Source organism: Physeter macrocephalus, chromosome 12 (assembly GCF_002837175.3).
Source record: "Physeter macrocephalus isolate SW-GA chromosome 12, ASM283717v5, whole genome shotgun sequence".
NCBI classification, from domain to species: Eukaryota; Metazoa; Chordata; class Mammalia; order Artiodactyla; family Physeteridae; genus Physeter; species Physeter macrocephalus.
The window spans coordinates 79,625,961-79,650,454 of record NC_041225.1 but is presented as its reverse complement, the minus strand read 5'-3'; the positions used below and the strand labels follow the sequence as shown (position 1 = coordinate 79,650,454).

At 38.1% G+C, this 24,494-nt stretch overlaps 1 protein-coding gene across 2 annotated transcripts in view; it reads left to right on the top strand.

Annotated features, from left to right (window-relative positions):
• Positions 1-24,494, top strand: part of SERTAD2 (SERTA domain containing 2) — a 112,572-nt gene that overhangs the window by 46,578 nt on the left and 41,500 nt on the right. Inside the window, exon 1 of one of the 2 annotated variants that reach the window (XM_055089209.1) lies at positions 22,212-22,289. The exons of the other annotated variant lie outside the window; for it this stretch is intronic. The gene's annotated coding sequence lies outside the window, so the exon portion shown is untranslated. Of the gene's footprint in view, positions 1-22,211; positions 22,290-24,494 lie in introns of those variants that run through there. 2 annotated transcript variants of the gene reach the window in all.

Sequence of the window (24,494 nt, the reverse complement as noted above, 5' to 3'; positions counted from 1 at the left end):
ATTGCGGTGGCTTCTCTTGTTGCGGAGCACGGGCTGTAGGCACGTGGGCTGAGTAATTGTGGCTCACGGGCTCTAGAGTGCAGGCTTAGTAGTTGTGGCTCACGGGCTTAGTTGCTCCGCGGCATGTGGGATCTTCCCGGACCAGGGCTCGAACCCAAGTCCCCTGCATTGGCAGGTGGATTCTTAGCCACTGTGCCACCGGGGAAGCCCCACTGACATCATTTTAATGAATAAGCTTTTAATCCCTCCCCCAGGAAATAAATAACTTTATTAAATAAAGCCATACTATAGATGCTGTTTTGCTTTTTGTTATTTTCAGTCATGGAACTCTTTCCACGTCAATATAGATTATATTTTTAAATAGCAGCATAGTATTCCAATGTGAATGGATATGTAATAATTTATTCAGTAAACCACCATTGCCAGACATTTGTATTGTTTTTCTTTTGTTCTCTTGGAAGCAGTGTACTCCTGGGAACATCACTTATACTTACATCTTTGCAAACTTTTCCATTTTTCTCAATAAGATAAATTCGTAGGTGTGTGTTTGCTGAGTCTAGCAGCACATTAAAACATTTGATAATATTGCCGATTTGCTCTCCAATGTTTTGTTGCCAGTGTGTGCTCCTACAAACAGGGCATAAGAACGTCTGTTTTATTATACCCATTTGCTTCTTTCCTGATTCATTTATTTAATAAAATCTGAGTCCTTACTACATGCCAAGGTATACTAAAGTTTCAATAATAAACAATACAGGGGCTTCCCTGGTGGCGCAGTGGTTAAAAATCCGCCTGCCAATGCATGGGACAAGGGTTCAAGCCCTGGTCCGAGAAGTTCCCACATGCCGCGGAGCAACTAAGCCCGTGCGCCACAACTACTGAGCCTACGCCGCAACTACTGAGCCTGCGCTGTAGAGCCCACGAGCCACAACTACTGAGCCTGCGTGCCTAGAGCCCATGCTCCGCAACAAGAAAAGCCAATGCAATGAGAAGCCCATGCACTGCAACGAAGAGTAGCCCATGCACCGCAACGAAGAGTAGCCCATGCACCGCAACGAAGAGTAGCCCCCGCTCACCGCAACTAGAGGAAGCACGCACGCAGCAAGGAAGACCCAATGCAGCCAAAAATAAATAAATAAAATTTTAAAAAAATTTTAAAAGTAAAAAAACAATACAGAAACTGTACAGGGTTTGTTTGGGGAGACTAGCCTCTGTTTTGTTTTTGCTTTTTTTTAATCTTCATTTCTTTTCTTCTCATTAATTTGAATATTTAAAATAAATATTGACTAGTATTCTTTTTTTGTGAATTACATATTTACAAACTTATTTTTTCTGTAAATTTTTCTTATTACTATTTTTAGATTGTTATGTAGTCAGATCTATCTTTCTAGGAAGGCCTTCTCCACCCTAAGGTCATAAAATTGTTTGCTCATTGGACTAGCTAGGGTTCTTGATTGCAAAAATAGAAACTGACTCTGTTTTACTTAAGCCAAAAATGGTATCAGGTGCTCACGGAATTGCCAGGAAAGCTGGAAACAAGGACTCAAGAGGAGGTGGATGGCCTGCAGCAGAGTAAGGCCACATGACAAGGATAGATTGGTAAGACCAACCTTCTCATCCTGAACCTGCTACTGCTAAAATAATAGCGTCAGGAATATGTAATCTTTTCTTACTTTTCTTCATTTCTCATTCCCCCCCACCCCTTGTCCTTGGTGGCTTCATTCTTAGGTATATTGTCCCCAGTGGTAGTAAAGACAGCCAGAAGTGACAGTCTTACCTTTTTAACATCCTTAGCAGAAAGAGGGCACTTCTCTTTTTTTAAAAATAGATTTTATTTATTTATTTATTTATGGCTGTGTTGGGTCTTTGTTGCTGCGCGCAGTCTTTCTCTAGTTGCAGCAAGTGGGAACTATTCTTCCTTGCGGTGCGCGGGCTTCTCATTATGGTGGCTTCTCTTGTTGTGGAGCACAGGCTCTAGGCGCGCAGGCTTCAGTCATTGTGGCATGCAGGCTTCAGTCGTTGTGGCTCGCGGGCTCTAGAGCCCAGGCTCAGTAGTTGTGGCGCATGGGCTTAGTTGCTCCACGGCATGTGGGATCTTCCTGGACCAGGGCTCGAACCCATGTCCCCTGCATTGGTAGGCAGATTCTTAACCACTGCGCCACCAGGGAAGCCCGAGGGCACTTCTTTACCAGTTGTTTGTGCAAAAGTCTCGGCATTGAATCTCATTGGCCTGTCTTGGGTCACATATGTATCTGTGAACCAGTCACTGTGGCAAGAGGGGTGGAATGCTTTGATTGGCCAGGCGTAGGTCAGGTGCCCATCCCTGGTACTGATAGTAGAATCAGCTGGATTGAGAAAAAAGGGAGAGGTGGTTCGCAAAGAAAAGTGGGGTGCTGTTACGGAAAAAGAGGAACAGATGCAACAAAGCAAACAGATGTCCTCCGTAATCATGGTATTTGACATTTTCAATAATACTGCATTCTGCATTCTTTCAGTAGAGCAAAATTCCACTTTGTAACTTATTGTTTCAGAAAATTAAAATGTTTTTTATTAAATTAGTTATTTCTCATTGTACATCAGTCACTAGGAAGAGGAAATATTAAAATCCTAATAAGGAAAATAACTTATATCCTTCATTTTTGAGTCAATTATATTGAATAAAAGATAGCTGTATAGGGCTTCCCTGGTGGCACAGTGGTTAAGAATCCTCCTGCCAACGTAGGGGACACGGGTTCGAGCCCTGGTCCGGGAAGATCCCACATGCTGCGGAGCGGCTAAGCCCGTGCACCGCAACTACTGAGCCTGCGCTCTAGAGCCCACGAGCCACAACTACTGAGCCCGCGTGCCACCACTACTGAAGCCCGCGCGCCTAGAGCCCGTGCTCGGCAACAAGAGAAGCCACCGCAATGAGAAGCCCGCGCACTGCAACGAAGAGTAGCCCCCACTCGCCACAGCTAGAGAAAGCCCATGCGCAGCAACGAAGACCCAACACAGCCAAAAATAAATAAATAAATAAAATAAATTTATTAAAAAGAAAAAGACAGCTGTACAGAGGAGTAAAGAATTGCTCCTTTTTTATTGTATACATAGAACACGGATTTTTAAAGATGCAACATTCATACATGGTGGAGATGTACATTTTACTAAAAATCCATGTTACTGAAATCTGATATAGTGTTATAAATATGTTTAGAGATCCAGATAGTAGCATATACAAGGAAAGCAAAAAATATAAAACAGAAAAGAAAAATACATATACAGTACCCTCAATCACATTGCATGAAAAGTCATTTCTGTGTGTTACAAGACATTTTTGCAGTCATTCAAAACTGTTTCCCCATTTGAGTCAGTACTTGCTTAATGTACTGTCTCCCATGAGTGCCAGTAACAAACAGAAAAATATCAAAAAACAATGAAGGGTAGTGAAGCAAAGAAGGGTTTTGGAGTCAGCCAAACTTGAGTTTCAATCTCATCTTAAATGATGTGACTTTAAGCGTGCATCCCCATCTGAAAAATGATGTAATATCTATCTCATGAGTTTAAAGATTAAATGACACAGTTTATATAACAACAGTAACTATTACCATTATTATTGCAATTTAGAATTATTTTGGGGGGAAAAGGTAACATTATTTTGGAAAATCCATTGTGTCAGTTAGCAAATTCAGAGACAGTTGTGTATATGAAAGAAATATGATGCATTTCCACATGTGTACTGGGATTTTCTTTTGATACCTACAGTTTAGGTATAGTTTTGGTAAGCCTTTGGGGTGAAAAGATCGATTTGCCAAAGGTAGGCTGTGATGTGCCTACTTGGCTTTTTCTAGTGTTCAAAGATCTGTGAGAAACATCCTGTACATTTTCAGGTCTAGGGAGGAACAGCAGCAGCTCGAAGTGCCTGGTTACTGCACTGTGGTCCAGCACCCTAGGAATTGAATGAATTGTCTGTGGAGTTAGCCCAGTCTGGCCCAGCAGCATTTGAACTCCGGGCCATATTTTAATTTGATTAACACTTTCACTTAATGATGACCTTGTTGTTTCGGCACTTTGCAATAGAATGATTTATACAAAGCCTTTATCCTTTATTTGCTGTCTAACTACAGAGTTTAGCATCAAATAATTTCATGACGGACCACATTTGGCATGCCTAGTTATTCAGGGAATTTTCAAAGAACTGTAGTGGGACTTTTTAGTCACACATCCTCTCTGTTCTTAGTCATCCATTCCTTTTATGGTAGTCATTAGCAAATATCTCTCAACCACTTCTATAATGGTTAACAGTGTAAGCTCTCTGTAGTGTTGGCTGTTTTGAGCTCTGTGTACTTAATTATGAGACAGTCAGCATATACTTGTGAAAACATAAACTAAATGTTGGTGTATTCTCCACATGGTTTCTTTTTACAGAACAACAGTTGTTAATACACACATTAAACTATTTCAAAATCATTAATTGAAAGATTTTTGTCATATATACTTTTTTGGGTACTATCTTTTCTCTCCTTCAGTTGTACCACTTATTAAAGTGTGATTAATTACTTTTAGAATTAAGGAAAAAGAGAACTGAAAATCAGGGTGATTAGAAGTTTTGTTTCAATGAATAGGAAAACAGACATTTTGATGTTCCAGGCAATCAGAAGCACCTTTTACATTTAACTACTTGACCCTAATGGCCTGGTCAAATTCCAGTGTTGCACAATTGCGTTCTACCTTCCCTAATACCTAGTAAATCTAATTGTTTGGCTGCTACCTATTTCCTTAACTTTAAAAACTGTTTATAGGCTGCACTCTTATTGTAAGAGTACACCAGAAGGTGAACTTGGCACCTTTTCTAAAAATTTGATAATTTTCACTCCAACTGCTTCTTCTAACCCTTCTACTTTCTCCCCAAACTCACAGACACATTTCTCCAGACATACTCAATAGTGTTCTTTTTCGTACATCCAAAAGACATTGGACGTGTGGTCTGAAAACAGTACCAAGGGTAATAATTAATTAAGGTGAGAAAAGGAGATAATGGGTAGGACCTTGCTCCTGATCTCCATAAGGTATTACAAAGTGCTCTTCTAGATGTCTTGCAGGCCCCTGATTCAGCATATCCTGTGTCAAACTTGTTATCTCTCCCCAGCATCTAGCTTACCCTCTTAAATTCTCTGTCTCCTATTATGGCCTCTGTCTCCATCCTTTTATCATCTTAACTGCACCCCAGCTCTTCCTCACACTCCATGTCCAATGCCCTCAGCTCTTGGCGGTGTGGGCGTGGCCCGAAGCCCCAGTCCCCAGTGAACTCATCCAGCAACCAGCAGGGGCATCCCTTCACGTATATTTGCTCTACACGTATTTTCTTTGTGTGCATGATTTGAAAAAGTTTGGAAAGTATTGCTCTACAGGATAAAATATGCACTCCCATAAAGACTGTGCCAAAGATGACCCCAGCTGACTTCTGGCTTCAGCTCCTCTCATTCCCCACAAGTGCATTTTATGTTATAATCTCATCAAACAAGTCTCAGTACTCTAAATACACTTTGCTGTTTCATTCCCCTGTCAAAATTGGCTCATTTTGTGGTTGCTTTTCCCTGTTTCTGCCAGGTGAAATTGTGTTCATCCTTTAAGCACAACCCAAATGTTATCTCCTCCTTGGCCCAACTAGGCAGAATTAATAGCGCTTCTTTCTGTGACTCCAGAGCTTATGCTTTTAACCACTGGCTGTGGTGAGCCAATAAATCTCTATTGCTTGGAGTTAGACTACCCGAGTTCAGATCCCAGCTGCATAGCAGCTAAGTGACCTTGGGTTATTACGTAAACCTTCAAGTACTCGGTTTCCTTCTTTGTAAAGGTATGTAATAATAGTCTGTAACTCATGGAGTTGCTATGAGGATTAAGTGATAGATAAAGCTATTTAGTGCTCAGTAAATATTTTCTTACAATGATTATTTGAACTCCTGACATATTATTGCATTGCTTCTTGTGTGCCCTTTGCTGGGTTTAAACTCCTTGGAGGAAAGGGGAGCTATGTCTTACTCACTTCTGTCCAACATGTGCACTAACACTTGGCACTATGAGTAGTAGCAGTGGTGCTGGTGGTAGTAAGGGCTCTATAGATCTTCCTTTGCGTCAGGTGCTATTTTAAGAAGTTTTGACAGTATCTCCTTCAGAGGGTTGTTGAGAAGGTCAAATGCCCTCATAACAACCCTATGAGGGAAATACTATTGTATCTGTTTAACTGATGAGGAAACTGAGGAACAGAGAATTTAAGCACCTTCTCTAAGGTTACAAAGCTAGTAAGAATAACAACCAGAATTTGGACTCAGGCAACCTGGTTACAGATCCTGTGCTCTTAACCATTATACTAGGCTCCCTAAGAGTAGGTGCTTAATACATATCTGTTGAAACAAGTAAATGAATGAGATTCCAGTAAACAGGCATGTGGGACAGAGTGGCTGAGATATGGGTAAAAAGCCAAAAAAATTATCAAGAGATAGACTAAATGAATAAAAGAAAGCATTGGTAAATAATGGTAACACAGGGAGATAATCAGTATTAGTGACCATGGGTAGCTGGTCCTTTGCAGTTACATAACTGTTCAACAGGCAGATCAACTTGATCCTTTCTAGGCTTGTTTTTAAGTTGTTAGATGGGTCTAGAGCAGGGTTTCTCAACCTTGGCACTACTGACATTTTAGGCCATAGAATTCACTGTTGTAGGGGGGCAGTTCTGTGGATTGCAGGGTGTCTTGTGGCATTCCTGGCTGTTACCTGTTAGATGCCAGTAGCATCTCCCATCTTTAAGATGCTGAAGGAAAAAGGAGCCAATATAAAATTATATACAAGGTGAAAAATCCTTCAGAAATGAAGACAAAATAAAGACCTTTTAAACCAACAAAAGGTAACTGAATTTATGGCCAGCAGACCTGCACACCAAGAAATGTAATGGAAAAATTTTCAGGCTGAATGAAAAAGATCCCAGATGGAAACGTAGATGTTCATAAAAGAATAAAGAGCAGTGGAAGTGGTAAATGTGTGGGTAAAGAGGAAAGACATTTCTCCATTAACATTAAAAAAAAAAAAACTCTTTAAGTGACAATTGACTATTTAAAACAAATAGATTGTATTTTGGGGCTTATAACTTATGTAGAAGTAAAATTAATGACATCAATAGTACCAAGAATAGTTCTTACAATGTATGTGAAGTTGTATACTATTATTTGAAGGTATAATGTGTAAAGTTTAAAATGCATATTGCAAATGCTAATAAAGAAATTAAGTGAAGAGGAATAGCTAATACACAAATGGAAGAGATAAAATGAAATACCAAAAAATAGCCAGCCCAAAAGAAGAGAGGAATAGACGAAAAATGTAACAAAGAACAAATGACATAAATAGAAAACAAATAATTAGATGCTAGACTTAGAGCCAACCTATTTCAATAATTACATTAAGTGTAAATGGTTTAAACAATCCAATGTAAAGGAGTCAGACTGGATTAAAAGACTCAACTGTATACGCTATCTACAAACAGGGCCCAACTATATGCCATCTACAATTATATATTATCTATACACTTAGAATATAAAGACAGATTAAAAGTAAAAGAATAGAGAAAAATAAACTATACAAACACTAATTAAAAGAAAACTGAAGTGGTTGTATCATCAGACAGGTAGACTTCAGACTAAGAAATAGTACTAGGGATAAAATCATTTCATAAAGATTGTAGTAGTTTTAAAATGTGTTGTCAAATTGTTTAACACTCCTTTCTTTAAGAAGTGGAGCCTAATTCTTCTCCCTTTGAATGGGGGTTGGACTTTGTGACTCATGAGTAGAATATGGTGGAAGAGGTAAAAGACAGTATGGCTTTCAGCTTGGTTGCACTCTATTTAATCACTCGCTGTGGGGGAAGTCAGCTGCCACACCATGAAGAGAGGTCCATGTGGTTGGTTGGCCTCCAACCAAGAGCTATGTGAGGAATCATCTTGAAAGCAGATCCTACAGCTGCAGTCAGGCCTTCAGGTGACTGCAGCCCCAACTAACATCTTAGCTGCCATCTCCTAAGGGACCCTGAGCCAGAACCACCCAGCTAAGCTGCCTCTGGATTTCTGACCCTCAGAACCTGTATGAGAATCAAAAATAAATGTTTGTTGTTTTAAGCTGCTGTTTTAAAGTAATTTGTTACACAGTAATAGAGCTAATAGAATGATAAAAGGGGTTGACTTATCAAGGAGATATTCAGATCTTAATCTGTATGCACTTAATAATAGAGCTTCAAAATATATAATGTAAAACCTTTCAGAACTAAAAGCAGAAATAGGCAAATCCATAATAATTTCCTTCAGCTGGAGATTTCAACACTCCAAGCTTATTTTTTTTTTTAATTAATTTATTTATTTATTTTTGGCTGCGTTGGATCTTCGTTGCTGTGCGCGGGCTTTCTCTAGTTGCGAGCAAGGGCTACTCTTCGTTGCAGTGCGCGGGCTTCTCATTGCAGTGGCTTCTCTTGTTGTGGATCACAGGCTCTAGGTGTGTGGGCTTCAATAGTTGTGGCACACGGGTTAGTTGCTCCGCAGCATGTGGGATCTTCCCGGACCAGGGCTCGAACCTGTGTCCCCTGCATTGGCAGGCAGATTCTTAGCCACTGTGCCACCAGGGAAGCCCTCAACACTCCACACTTATTAATTGATAGAATAAATACACACAAAAAAGAAATCAGAGAGGAATTGGAAAACTTGAAAAGCACCATCAACCAACCTACCTTAATTGATTTTTATAGAATACTCCACCTAGGAGTACAGGATGCACATTCTTTTCAAGTGCACATAGAACATTCACCAAGATAGACTATGTTCATGGCTATAAAAAAAAGTCTCAGTAAATTTTAAAAGACTGAAATCATGGAGAATATGTTCTCTGACCACAATGGAATCAAACTAGAAATCAATAACAGAAGTATATCTGGGAAATCTCCCAAATATTTGGAAATTAAACTTCACGCTTTAAAAATAACATATGGCTTAAAGAAGAAATCAGAAGGGAAAATAGAAAATATTTTGAACTGAATGAAAATGCAATCACAACATATCAAAATTTGTGAGATGCAGTTAAAGCAGTGCTTGAGGGAAATTTATAGTTTTAAATGCTTATGCTAGAAAAGAAGAAAGGTCCAAAATCATTGACTTAACATTTCTACCTGGATAAACTAGAAAAAGAGCAAATTAGACCCAAAGTAAGTAGAAGGAAGGTAATAACAAAGAGAAATCAATCAACAAAATAGAAAAAGGGCAAAGACTATTAAAAATCTATGAAACAAAAATTGGTTCTTTGCAAAGAACCATTAAATTTATTATTAAATATATTATGAGTGATTCCTTTTTGCAGTCTTAAAACATGATATAGTACACTGTTAAAATGAATTTTTAAAAACTAAAAAGCTGTCTCAATTGTTTTTTATTTGAGATACATGGCCTTTTTTGATATCTAGGTATTGAGCTATAATAAAACATATTTGTCAGTTACAAGTTTAGTTATGATTGATTGTATTTATTTCAGAAAGATTTCTTTGAAAGATAATTAGTTATACTCAGGGAGAAATAGTATTTGGGGGGGAACCTCCACAATTTCTTTGTTAAATTCTGTATTTTGTTTTCAGTTTTGAACAAAAAAGTATATAAAGTAGGTGATGAAAAGTTTGAGTAATAATATAAGTTCCAGGAAAATTCAGTTAAAGATATTGAAAAACACACATCGGGTGTTCGTAGATTTCATTTGTCAGAAACATGCTTTCACAGTACACATTTACTGTGAGGTGTTATTCAGTACTATAGATTAACCAATACCTGCCAAAAGAAATAAAAGTGTACAGAGACTAAACCACCAGCATGGCATATGATGTACAATTTCGAATAGTTGACTGCTTCAGTTATCAAACCCATTCATAAATAATCTGTACCACTATTTGCAGTGTTACTCAGTGACAGAATTTTGATGAAACAAAAGATGAAGCAAGGTAAAAATGTATAAGGACTAATTTTGTCCTTAGTGAAAGTGATCTTAAATATTCAATTTTGTCCGAATTGTAAGATAATAAACCACTTAACTGTACTGTTCAGCAAATACTAAATACAAGCCCAAAGAAAAAATAAAATCAAGTAAAATTCTCTTAATCACTAGGATATTTGGTAAATTTATATTCTTTCTTGATTATTCATTATCTGATAGTTTTATTCATGGATTATACAGCTTTTCTCTTTTGCTTATAAAATCTTAGAATCAAGTGACATAATCCAGCTCCCTCCTTCGGTTTCCTTTTGCTCTTCATCTTTTGAAACACCTCACTGATTATGAGCCGCCCAGATACAGGAAGAAATACTTCAAACCAAACCAGCTACATTCTAATAGTGTTTTTAAAAAGTTTCTTCATGTGGGGTAGTGGTGGAGGAAGGATACACAATGATAAAACAACCAAGACTGAGATTTTAGGATCGTAGGTGGAATTCAATTTCAAGCTCTAATTTTTAGCTTCATTTAATCGTCTCAGTTTGTAATGTGCTGTCCACCTGCTTCTCAAGAATAGTTTCTTTCTGTTTTTGAGAATCTTCCTTCTTAAGTATGAATTTTTACCCCAGGCAAAAGATTTATAGTTAACAGACTGATAGGGCAGACTCAAGGAAAACTTTATAAGGATTCCTTTTCTGAGGGAATTTTGATGGTTTGATTAGATAGGGTACAATGCTCAGAATTAGAAGGAGACTTTTGACTGGCCAGAGAAGAGCCAATTTTAAGGACAGGAGTATCTTTCTTCCTGCCTGTTGTACAGTTTCAGCTACCAGGAATTCTTTATTTTATTTATTTATTTATTTATTTATTTATTTATTTATTTATTTATTTATTTATTTATTTATTTATTTATTTATTTATTTATTTATTTATTTATTTATTTATTTATTTATTTATTTATTTATTTATTTATTTAGCGGTACGCGGGCCTCTCACTGTTGTGGCCTCTCCCGTTGCAGAGCACAGGCTCTGGATGCGCAGGCTCAGTGGCCATGGCTCACGGGCCCAGCCTCTCCGCGGCATGTGGGATCTTCCCGGACTGGGGCACGAACCCGTGTCCCCTGCATTGGCAGGCGGATTCTCAACCACTGCGCCACCGGGGAAGCCCAGGAATTCTTTAGATGCTGTGAATCCCAGGGGCTAAGTGTGTCAGAGTAATAGTTACACCCATTATTTTTGAGAATTGTTTGCACTCATGTTTCCTATATGCATGTCCTCCTACATTTTTTGAGTTTGCTGTATTTGACAGCTGTGCATCAGTGGTGTTTTTATAATTCAAAATAAATAGTAGAATGTGCTATAGCTGTAACTTTGTATTTTCTATAATTTTCTCTCTTTTTTACTCCCTAATAGGAGGGTTTGTTTTTGTTTGTATGGAGCTGTATTTTTTTTTAAGTGGGAAATAAACACCAAGCAAATTTGAATTCTAAGATTTATTTATTGAGTATGAAGTCTAAATCCATCATAGATTACAAAAGAGAGATAAAATGAATGTGACCATCCGCACTCAGTTTGTTTTTCTTTTTGATTTGTTTTAATGAGTGTTTCCTTGTTCTGAGTTCAAATTCTCCACTTATGCTTTCACTCTTTCTTATTCTTAGGTGTCACCTCCTGGGTGAGGCAGTTCTTAATTATTTCTTCTCAAAATTTCTTCCGTACATTAAACAAAAGCAAAAACAAAGAAGCCATGCCCTTCCTAGAACCTCGCTTTTCTTACCAAGGTTTATTTGGCAGATAATGTTTTTTAAAAATGAGTATTGTGAAATCTGTAAATTTTCCAGTAAGATGGCTTTCTATCATAGCAGCCACTCATTATTTGTTAAATTAAATGAATTCTTATGCATACATTTAATGCAGAATTGAGAAATACCAGATCGTAGAAGTCCCCAGAAAAGGATCAATTAATCCCAGGAGACTAAAGACAAAGATTGTGTGTTCCATTGGTTTTGTAATTCTGCAGAGTCTGACAAAAGTGAACCCTTAGTTATTGGGTCACATTGCATAAGAAGACGAGTGTGAGTTCTAGTCATTCAGCCAAGTTGTCTACCACCTGGAATAAGCGAGGCATGGTGCTGGTCTTGGGATGTGGTGACAAACAAGGTAAAGAAGGTGGCACTTACCTTCCAGGGTCTCTGAGGAGGTGGTAGACTGAAAAGGAATCTAGGAATTTTAGTCAGTTGTCTCAAGGAGAACAAGCTTTGGAAAAATGCCTGCAGGTTAATGTTGAAAGATGGGACTTTAGCCTTTGAAAAAGGCGCTTGTTTCTGTAAAAGTCCTTTCTTTATACTTTCTTTCCATCCTGCTCTCTTAAAGCACCAAGTGCAAAAAGTACTTAGTATACAACTCTATGAATATACTAAAAGCCATTGAATTAGACATTTTGTATGGATGGGTTGTATGGTATGTGAATTCTATCTCAGTAAAGCTGTTAAAAAAGTTATCTGCTGTATTTGAGTTTTTAAAAAAATGAATCGGGAGAAAAATAGTTGGTTACTCTCTGTGCAAGAGAGAGTTTACTTAGGAGGTTGGAATTACCAAGATACGAATATTTATGTTACCAATACTTAAAACATTTCCAAATCTGAACATTTAGAAGTTTGCTTGTTATTATTGATATCTCATGAATTTTATAATTTTTTATAAGTGTCACAATTAGAATTCAATCCTAAATTATGTTATAATCAAGGTACTATTTTATTTTGGTAGAAAAGAGTAAGAAATCATTATGGCTATGTCATATAGATCATTGCTGTGATATTAAATCATTAGTCCTAAAAGATTTAATAAAGTTAATTATTTGGTCATCTTCAAAGACTGATTTGCTAGTGTCCAAATTGTATAGCTATGAACAAAGTTATTTTCATACTCTGGATAATGTATTTCTTTCATTTTCACATAAGCACTACCTACAAATTTCTGGTATGTATAAAAGCAGCAAAACCATGAAACGAAATTTATGTGTGATGTTTTGAACTTATGATCTCTTATCATTGATATTTATATTTTGGAACAGCTCTGTTTGTTACCAGTTGCTGCATAACAAATTGCCGCCAAACTTAACAGCTTAAAACAACACACATTTATCATCTTAGTTTCTGTGAGTAAAGAATCTGGTTGCAGCCTGGTTGAGTGCCTCTGCCTCAGGGTTTCTCGGCGTCAGGCAGGGCTGCCGCTTCATTTGAAGGCTTGATGGACAGAGGATCTACTTCTAAGCTCACTCAAATGGTTGTGGGCAGGACTCAGCTCCTCACAGGCTGTTGGAATGGAGGCCTTAGTCCCTCATGGGTTGCTGGAAGGAGTTCCTTGATTCGTGAGCCTTTGTCTAGAGTAGCTCACGGCATGGCATCTGGCTGCCATCACAACAGTCGAGCAAGAGGGTGAGCAAGATGGAAGCCACAGTCTTTTTGTAAACCTAATCTTGAAAGCCACATCCCATCACATTTGCTGTATCATCTGTTAGCAGTGAATCACTAGCTCAGTCTATACTCAGGGGAAGGGAATTTCACAAGAACATGAATACCAGGAAGCAGGAATTGGGGGGGCGGGGGGCACACGTTAGAGGCTGCCTACCACAACATTCCTCTCAGAAGGGTCTACATAATATGTATTATGGCTTAGAATTCACTTTTTGCTAAGAATATTATGGCATCTCTTGAAATATTAGTGATGCTCAAAGGTGTAATGGATAAAGGACTGGGGAACAGTACACTAGCACTGTTATCATATCACTTTCTATCTTATTGCTCCACTATGCCTGGAGCATTAACCTTTGTCCAGGATGGCTCAGCACTCACTAAAACAGCCATTGGAAAGGGGAAATAGAGTGAGGGGGATGATGGGTACAGCCCAGAAGTAGCAGCTCTCATTTCAGCTCATATCCCATTTGCCAGAACATAGTCACATGGCCACAGCCAGCTACAAAAGAGGCTAGGAAACTTAGTCTTTGGTTGGGCAGTCATGGGCTCAACTAAAAATTATGCTGTTATAATTTTTATAAGAATAAAAATCCCTGAAGAAAGGGAGAATATTTGGGAGAAGCCTCTGGCCAAAGCTTTCAACAGCATTCAAATGGCTATCACCTGGCCATGCACTAATGCCTTTTACTCTGAGGTGAGTAAATGTCCTCTTTCAGAGCCTATTACTCTTAATTCAGACAGAATTCTTATTAGCTTAGTTGTGGGACTTCTCAAACCACTGCAGATTAGGAGGAAATATAGTGAGAAGCAGGCAAAAATTGAGAGTAGAATGTTCAGTAACAAATATGGACATACAAAAGGCTGAGGCAAAGACTAAGCTGGCCGTTCAGAGGGATTTGATAGAGGGGCAGCCAGTCCTCGGAACTTTAGTGGCCTGAGGCAGTGCTCATTGAACATCACCACCAAGCAACATACTTAGATTTAGTTGTGATGATCCAGAGTCTTCCATTGTTTTTCAAAGAAGAAAAAACATTTTGGTGCTCTGAAAGAGGTAAGCTTCATCAGTTATCTGGAAAGTTCATTTATGTAGAACATTCTATAAAAATGATCCTGGCAAATAAAGGAGAGGCCCTTCTACTCACCATACTCCTCATCTTATCTAATTACCACCACATTATTTGTATAGGAAAATTCTTTCTGAGTTCCATTTCTGGTATCTAGAATTGTATATTGTCTCAAAAGTGGTTGACATTAGTGATTTCTTTGTTTTTTTTTTTTTTTTTTTTTTTTTGCTGTACTAGGGCCTCTCACTGTTGTGGCCTCTCCCGTTGCAGAGCACAGGCTCCGGACGCGCAGGCCCAGCGGCCATGGCTCACGGGCCCAGCCGCTCCGCGGCACGTGGGATCTTCCCGGACCGGGGCGTGAACCCGTGTCCCCTGCATCGGCCGGCGGACTCTCAACCACTGCACCACCAGGGAAGCCCGATTTCTTTGTTTTTAAAGAAAGTATAGGGCTTCCCTGGTGGCGCGGTGGTTGCGCGTCCGCCTGCCGATGCAGGGGAACCGGGTTCGCGCCCCGGTCCGGGAGGATCCCACGTGCCGCGGAGCGGCTGGGCCCGTGAGCCATGGCCGCTGGGCCTGCGCGTCCGGAGCCTGTGCTCCGCAACGGGAGAGGCCACAGCTGAGGGAGGCCCGCATACCACAAACAAAAAAAAATAAGAAAGTATATGTATTAGCCAATCGCCATATATTTCAAATTGTAAACATAAAGCAATTACTCTCCATCCCCACTATCCTGTAAAGAGTGCAGAACTTTCTGGTTACACATAGAGTATTATTGTAAGTGTAGGATTGTCAAAAGGGTTCTCCAGTTCTCATATTTTTAAAGCCAACTGGCATCATAGCTACTATTGCCATTCTGATACATTAGCCTTGAATGTTCTTTCCCATTTCTCAATCTGGCAAACTCTTACTCATGTAAGACCCAGGTCCATTACAAAATAAAATGTATTACACATGAAAAGCATGATCCATAAAAGGAATAACTGACAAATTAGACCATCAAAATTTACAAGTTTGCTCTATGAAAAGACTATGTTAAAAGGATGGAAAGACAAGCCACAGACTTTGAGAAAATACTTGCAAACAATGTATCTGGCAAAGGACTAGATCTAGACTATATAAAGAACTCTCAAAACTCAAGAGTAAAAATAACAAACAATCCAATTAAAAATTAGGCAAAACACATGAAGAGACACATTTTTCAGATGTTCAACATCATTAGATTAGGGAAATGCCACCTAAATCAGTGAGATATGTACACACCTGTTGGAATGGCTAAAATAAAAAATAGTGACAACACCAAATGCTGGTGAGGATGCCAAGAAACTGGGTCACCGATCCATTGCTGGTAAGAATGTAAATGTTGCAGGCACTTTGGAAAATAGCTTGGCAGATTCTTTTAAAAAGAAACATGTCACTGTCACACGACCCAGCAATTACACACCTGGGCATTTATCCCAGAAAAATGAAAACTTAAGTTCATACAAAAACACAAACACAAATGTTTGTAGCAGCTTTATTCGTAACAGCACCAAACTGGAAACAACTCAGATCCATCGATAAGTAAATGGCTAAACTCACTATAGTATGTTCAGCACTACTCAGCAACAAAAAGGAACCAAGTAATGATACATGCTGCAACCTGGATAGATTATGCTGAGTGAAAAAAGCCAATCCCAAAAGGTTGCATACCATATGATTCCATGTCTATAGAAATTGAGAACAGATTGGTGATTTCCAGGGGTTAAGGAAGGTGGGGGAGGAGTATGAGGGAAGTGGGTGTGGCTATAAAAAGGCAACACAAGGGATCTGTGTGGTGATGGAAAAGTCCTGTATCTTGACTATATCAATGTCGATACCCTGTACTGTGGTTTTGTAAGATGTTACCTTTGGGGGAAACTGAGTAAAGGGTACACAGTGTCTCTCCATATTGGTTTTTACAACTACTTGTGAAAATACAATTATCTCAAAATTAAAAGTTTAACCGAAAAATTATGATGTCCTCAGAATTCCATTGGACTGTGAGCTCCATGAGGGAAGGAATATCTGTATTTCACCAGCATCTAGTACAGTGCCTGCCTCATGAAAGATGCTTTGAAAATGTTTTATGGGTGCCCTTAAGGGAGAGAGGCTGAACATATGAATGTAATTATATTAAGCACCCATAACTGACAGCACACCCCCAAATGAAGGGTATTTTTCTTCTGAACTGTTCATTTAAAAACTATTGAGCGTCTACCTTACCTCATCTTCTAAGTGCTGGAAATACAACAGGGAACAAAATTGAGGGGTGGGGAAGGAACCCCTGCTTTCATGGAGCTTACAGTTTAACTGGGGCAGAAGACGGTAAACAGAATACAGAAATTATATATGTTAGGAAGTGGTAAGTGCTAAGAAAAAAGTAATTTTAAGCAACGTTTAGGGGCTGAGGATATGGAAACGACTGCAGAAATGAGTGGGTTGCAATTTGTAATTTTAACCAGTGTTTAAAGACCAAGAGACAGTGTCATTTGAGCAAAGTCTTGAAAGAAGTAAGGGGAAAACCATGCAGGTATATGGAGGAGCAGCCACTGCAAAGGCTCTGAGGTAGAAAGGTGCCTAACATGTTCAGGACTAGCAAGGAAGTGAAACCAGTGTTGGAGGAACAAGAATGAGAGAGGGAGAGTAGTTTGGCGATGAAGTTAGAGAGACAACAAGAGTGCAGGACATGTAGAGCCCTGTAGGGTGCTGCAAAGTCTTTGGGTCCTACCTTGAATGAAATGGGGAAGCATTGGAGGGTTTTGAGTGGAGGAGTGACATGACCTGACTTAACAGCTGTTGTGTTGAGAATGAACGGTAGCAGAACAAGGTAAAAGCAAGGAAGAGAACTTCAGAAGCTACTTCAGTACTCCAGGCAGGAAGCTACGGTGATTTGTCTGGGATAGTAGCAGTGGAGTCCTGAGAAATAATCCATTTGTGTTTAGATTTTGAAGGCAGAGACAACAGGATTTGCTGCCAGGTTAAATGTGCATGAGGAAACTGATGACCTCTGTACATCAAAGAAGAATTTTAGTCTTTAAACTAATCTATGGCTCATTTCAAGGACAAAATTAGGTATTAGAAGATTTGTTTTAAAAAGCTACTTTTGGTTCCTCAAAAAGTTAAGAATTATCATATGATCCAGCAATTCCACTTCTAGGTATATACCCAAAAGTATTGAAAGCAGGAACTCAAACAGATACTTGTATGCCAATGTTCATGAGCAGCATTATTCAGAGTAACCTAAAGGTAGAAGCAGCCCAAATGTCCATCAGCAGATGAATGGATAAACAAAATGTATTATACACATACCATAGGATGTTATTCATCCTTAGAAAGAAATGAAATTCGAGTACATGCTACAACATAGGTGGACCTGGAAAACATACTAAGTGAAATAAGCCAGACACAAAAGAACAAATATTGTATGACTCCACTTACATAAGGTACCTAAAATAGTCAAATTCATATAGATAGAATGTAGAATAGAAGTTATCAGAAGATGAGGGCAGGAAGGAATGGAGAGTTATTGTTTAATGGGTACCGAGTGTCTGGGATGATGCAAAAATTCTGGAAATGGATAGTGGTGATGGTTGTACAACAATATGAATATACTTAATGCCACTGAATTGTACACTTTAAAAAGGTTGGAATGGTAAATGTAAATACCACAATAAAAAGAAAGTATAGGATGCAGATAAAACACTGTCTAAAGGGAAACTGATTATAGGTGAATAAAATCAATGAATGAGCAAAAAAAAAGGCTATTTTTTAACTTATTTCTTCTGATCTAAGAACTAAGCTTGCTTTAAGCATCGTCTATGACTTGACTTTCCTTTGAGATCCTTTAGTACATGTTTGTTACAGTCCTTTCTTAATGGCTCAAGCCTTAGCCATTGCAGTTAAAGAAACTAGTGTCCCCTTATAAAGGTCATTATCATCAGAAGGGCAGGGGAAGAGTCAATTGCTACAGAGTGATCTAACTAATTACAATTTTTGGAAAAAGAGTTCATCTGAAAGAAATATATATATGTGTGTGTGTGTGTATATATGTGTGTGTGTATATGTGTGTGTATATATATATGTGTGTGTGTGTATATATGTGTGTGTGTATGTGTATATATATATATATATATATATATATATATATCCTCCTCATACAGTAAAACCTTTTTCTTTCTCTCACATAATGGTTCTTGAAAACAATGTTCCCTGAATGCACATGTAAATAATTTTCCTGCTAAAACCAGCATTTTTGATTATTTAGCAGAGGTGATATGGAGAAAACCTTGAGTACGGGAAGGTTTTGTGGCACAGCATATTTAATAACCGTGACAACTCAAGAATTTTAAGCAGACTCGCCTCCCTGTCTGAGATCTGTCGGCACCAGTGTGTCTCTCCTGGCAAGCCCTTAAATGTACTATTTCAGCCAAAACTGCACTAATGATGGTCTACCAAATTTTAACAGGATATTTTTAAGACTTCATATTCTCATGATTAAAAAGAAAAAAAAATACTTTCCCCTATTTCTTTCAAAAGCTGCCACTCTAAAATATGTGGCAAATTAAAAAAAAAAAGTCTGAAATTGCTTTACAGCCTTGATGAAACAAAGACTGGTGTGTTGGTGTGGCTGCAGGGAGCTCTGCGCTGCTTTTGTATGATTTCAGAGGTGAATTTAGATGGCTGGAAGATAGATGGGTGCCAGATGCAGTTTGACATAGATTCAGGCAGCTGCTCCTGGGCTAGGTTTCATTAGCTGGTAAGTGCTCCAGCAGAAGCAGCAGAGCGAGGCCCCAAATGCCAAAATGACAGTGAGAACAGTGGAACAATACAATATTCACTAAGTGATTTTAATCTCGGAGATTAAATGTCACCCAATCAGTTTCCAGGTTTTAAAAACCAACTCGTATGAAGCCATTAGAGGGCCCAAGTCTTTGTCCACCGGGGTAAAAAGTTTTACTTAAAATTTTTTTTTTTTTTTTTTTTTTTTAGTTTTAAAACAGACACAAAGTGTCGTAAACCCATTTTGGTAATATACAATTAAAAATCATGTCAACCTCTTCCACACACACACCACAGTAAAAGAAATGTATTCATTTTTGCAACCAGGCAAATATTCCTCAATAATGGACCCAGTGTTGGTTTGTTATCTGTCTTTCTTAAAATGAAAGTCTTGGAAGAACGTCCCAGGCCAGTTCCAGCTTAGGGGCCCTCCCCCACCACTGCCACACCCATTCTTCTTCAAAGAAAGACCAAGATCTCAAAACAGAGAGCGTATATTAATTTGCTTTTGAGACCTTATGATCTGTATAGCTAGTGGTGAATATGTACCCAACCACATAATTAACTGTGAATTAAAACCATTTTTTTTCCTGTAAAGAACTTCTGCTCTTACTACTTCTGGGGTCATAAGTAATGATGAAACTGACTCCAGAACTCCCCATGCTTGATTTCAACTCACGTGTTTTATCAGCTGAGAAAAGGAACCTTTATTTAGTATATTAAACTTACTAAACTTATCTTTGCTTTCCTGTAAAGAGTGTTATTATCTAATACATCAGTGATGCAACCATTTTATGTGGGGTAATTTTTTAAATTAAAATTAACATGAAATAAATAATTGATTGGACATGTACATATTTGAAAACTGTAAATCTAACCAGTCTCTGCTTTTCTTATTTAGTCTTAGGAAGCTAATGCATCACTTATAATAGCCCTGAGGCATTACGGTGTATTTCTTTTTTTTTTTTTCCTCCAAATGCATGTGCATTCAGCTCTCTTAATAACAATGGGAGTTGTGTATGTGCTCAGCAGAGAATAGCTTCCATTGTGTTTTAGTATTTTTAGTATTTTGCTTATTAATAGTGTTGTAATACTACTCTTTTTTTAGTCTACAGCATGGTTAAAAATTTAGAAATATGCTCTGATTGAGTCAGAAACTCTGTATGTTCAGGAGCAATTATAATATTAATTAATGGCTATATGATACCCTACCAAGTTTTAATATATTCTGGACTTGAATATGTTGCATACATGTTCTCTGAAATTTTTATTTCCTTGGGACAATGCTCCCATCTGTGAATTTACATTTGAATTTAAGGGAATCATATCTTAAGTGACATGGTTTTATTTCATCTAAATCCTTGGGAGTTGTTTCATAGTAATCTAAGCTCCACCTTTCACCCCCTTCCCTCTTTTTTCCCTCCCTTCCTCTTTTGGTCTAGCACTGACAACTTGGCTACGTTGACCTAGATATCGAGACCTCTTTTAGTTTCACTGTACATGCTACTCACGAGGGCTGTGCTTGCAAATCACTTTGATAAGGGGTGAGTCTTGGGTTCATGAAGAGTCTTTTTGGTTCAGCACATTCAGTTTTGGTGAACCTAACTAGACTCAGATTGCATTTTTCATGGATAGCCCTTAAAAGCCTACCTAACCTTTCTGAATCTCCTCTGGGAGGAGAAAATGAAGCAGCATGTGTAACACATTTAGCAGAGTACTTGGCACAAGGACTCATTCTATAGTTCTATATTCTGTTTCTTTCCTTTACCTTATGCAGATATTGCCTGGAAATTTCTCATTTAACCTTGTGAGAAAAGTTAATATGTATAGAAAACATATGGAGATCCTCAGAGAAAAGTGCTATGTGAATAAGTCCAAGATGTTATTGGGGTTATTACTATTAATTACCAACCAATACAAAGCCATTTTAATTGTTAATAATCATTTGACATTTTATTTTCCCCCCAATGAAGTCATAAATTTAAGCCACAGTCGCTTACCACTTATGGCAAATTCTATTAATTATCTATGCTATAGCTATTCCCCTGTTCCCTCATTTTGGTTTTGTTTGCTTGTTTTTGTGGTAAAATATATAAAAGCTAGCATTTAACATCTCAGCCATTTTTAAGTGTACAGGTCAGTGGTATTAAATACATTCGTATTGTGTGCAGCCATCACCACCATCCATCCCCATAACTCTTTTCATCTTGTAAAACTGAAACTCTGTACTCATTAAATAATAGCTTTCCATTCTCCCCTAGCTCCAGCCCCTGGCAGCCACCATTATACTTTGTTTTTATGATTTTGGCTGTTTGTTTTTTGGTTTTTTAATTTGGCTGTGTCGGGTCTTAGTTGCGGTATACGGGATCTTCGTTGCAGCATGCAGGATCTTTTGTTGTGGCATGGGCTTCTCTCAAGTTGTGTCACATAGGCTCAGTAGTTGTGGTGCACAGGCTCTCTAGTTGTGGCACGTGGCTCTAGAGTGCATGGGCTTAGTAATTGCGGCATGCAGGCCTAGTTGCCCCGTGGCATGTGGGATCTTAGTTCCCTGACCAGGGATCGAACTCATGTTCCCTGCATTGGAAGGTGGATTCTTCACTACTGGACCTCCAGAGAAGTCCCGATTTTAGCTATTTTAAGTACTTCATATAAATGGAAGCATATAGTATTTGTCTTTTTGCAGTTGGCTCATTTCAGTAAGCATAATGTGATCATCCATGGGTGAGGTTTATCCAGTTGTAGCGTATTGCAGAATTTCCTCCCTTTTTAAGGTTGAATAATATTCCATTGTATGTATATACCACATTTTGCTTATCCATTCATCTGTTGATGGACACTTGGTTGTTTCCACATTTTAGCTATTGTGAAAAATGCTGCTATGAACATGGGTGTACAGATACCTCTTTGAGACCTTGACTTTCAATTCTTTGGGTATATACCCAGAAGTGGAACTGTTGGATCATAAGGTAGTTATATTTAAAATTTTTCAGAAACCACCATACTGTTTTCCACAGTGGCTATACTATTTTATGTTCCCACCACCCAGGCACAGGATTCTAACTTTTCCACATCCTTGCTGGCACTTGTTGCTTTCTGGGTTTTGTTTGTTTGTTTTTTGATAGTAGCCATCCAGATGGGTGTAAGATGGTATCTCCTTGCAGTTTTGATTTGGATTGCCCTAATGATTAGTGAAGTTGAGCATTTTTTCATGTGCTTATTGGCCATTCATATACCTTCTTTGGAGTAATGTCTATTCAAGTCCTTTACCCATTTTTGAATTGGGTTCTTTGTTTTTGTTGTTGAGTTTTAGAAGTTCTCTGTGTTCTGGATATTAATCCCTCATCAGATATATGATTTACAAATATTTTCTCTCATTCTGTGAATTGCCTTTTTACTCTCTTGATAGTGTCTTTTGATGCACAATATTTAAAAATGTTTATAAAGTCCAATTTGCCTTTTATTTATTTGCCTGTGCTTTTGGTGTTATATCCAAGAAATCAATTCCAGATCCAATGTTGTGAAGCTTTTGTCCTATGTTTTCATCTAAGATTTTCATTGTTTTGACTCTTAGGTTCTTGATTCATCTTGAATTAATTTTTGTATATGGTGTTAGATAGGAGTCCAACTTCACTCTTTTCCATGTGGATATCCAGTTTTCCCAGCACCATTTGTTGAAAGATTGAATGATCTTGCCACCTTTGTCAAAAATCATTTGACTCTGTATGTGAATGTTTATTTCTGAGCTCTCTATTCTGTGCCATTGGCCTATATGCCAATATGCTTCTATGCCAATACCACACTGTTTTTTTTGTTGTTGTTGTTTTTTGTTTTTTTTTTGTGGTATGCGGGCCTCCCTCCGCTGCGGCCTCTCACGTTGCGGAGCACAGGCTCTGGACGCGCAGGCCCAGCGGCCATGGCTCACGGGCCCAGCCGCTCCGCGGCATGCGGGATCCTCCCAGACCGGGGTGCGAACCCGGTTCCCCTGCATTGGCAGGTGGACGCGCAACCACTGTGCCACCAGGGAAGCCCCACACTGTTTTGATTATTGTAGCTTTGTAGTAAAATTTGAAATTAGGAGGTGCAAGTTCCTCCAGTTTTGTTCTTTCGCAAGATCACTTTGGCTATTCAGCATCTCTTAAGATTCCATATGAATTTTAGGATGATTTTTCTGTAGCTGCAGAAAACATCATTGGGGTTTGGATAGGGATTTCATTGAATCTGTAGGTTACTTTGGGTAGTATTGACATTTTAACAATATTAAGTCTTTCAATCCATGAACATGGGATGTATTTCCTTTTATTTATGCCTTCTTTAATTTCTTTCAGTAATGTTTTGTAGTTTCCATTGTGCAAGTCTTTTTCACCTCCTTGATTAAGTTAATTCCTAAGTATTTTATTCTTGTTGATACTACTATAAATGGAATTGTTTTTGTAATTTCTTTTTCAGATTGTTTATTGTTTGTTTATAGAAATGCAACCAGTTTAGAGTAATTATTGATAAAGGAGGGACTTCTGTCATTGTGGTATTGTTTTCTATATGACTTACAGATTTTGTCCCTCATATCCTGTATTACTGTCTTCTTTTGTGTTGAGTTGATTTTTTTTATAGTGAAATGTTTAAATTCCCTTCTCATTTCTTTTTGTGTATTTTCTATAGCTATTTTCTCTGTGGTTACCATGGGGATTACATTTAACATCCTGAAGTTATAACATTCTAATTTGAATTTATAGCAACCTAGCTTCAATAACATACAAAAACTCTGCTCCTTTATAGCTCCTTCCCAACCCCTTTCAGTTATTGATGTTGCAAAATTATACCTTTATACATTGTGTGCCCCCATACATGAACTAATAATTCTTTTAAATGCACCAGTCTCTTAAATTGTAGAGAAAACAAGATTTGGAGTTACAAACCAAAGTTACAGTAATACTAGCTTTTACACTAATAATTGTTTTTTTTTTTTCTTAAATCTATTAGTCTCTTAAATCATGTAGAAAACCAAAAAGTTCAATGAAAAACCATTTTTACAATAACACTAGCTTTTATATTTGCCCATGTGTTCACCTGTATTGAGATCTTTATTTCTCCATATGACTTTGAGTTACTGTCTAGTGTTCTTCCATTTCACCTTGCAGGACCCCCTTGATCAGTTGTTCCAAGACAGTCCTAGT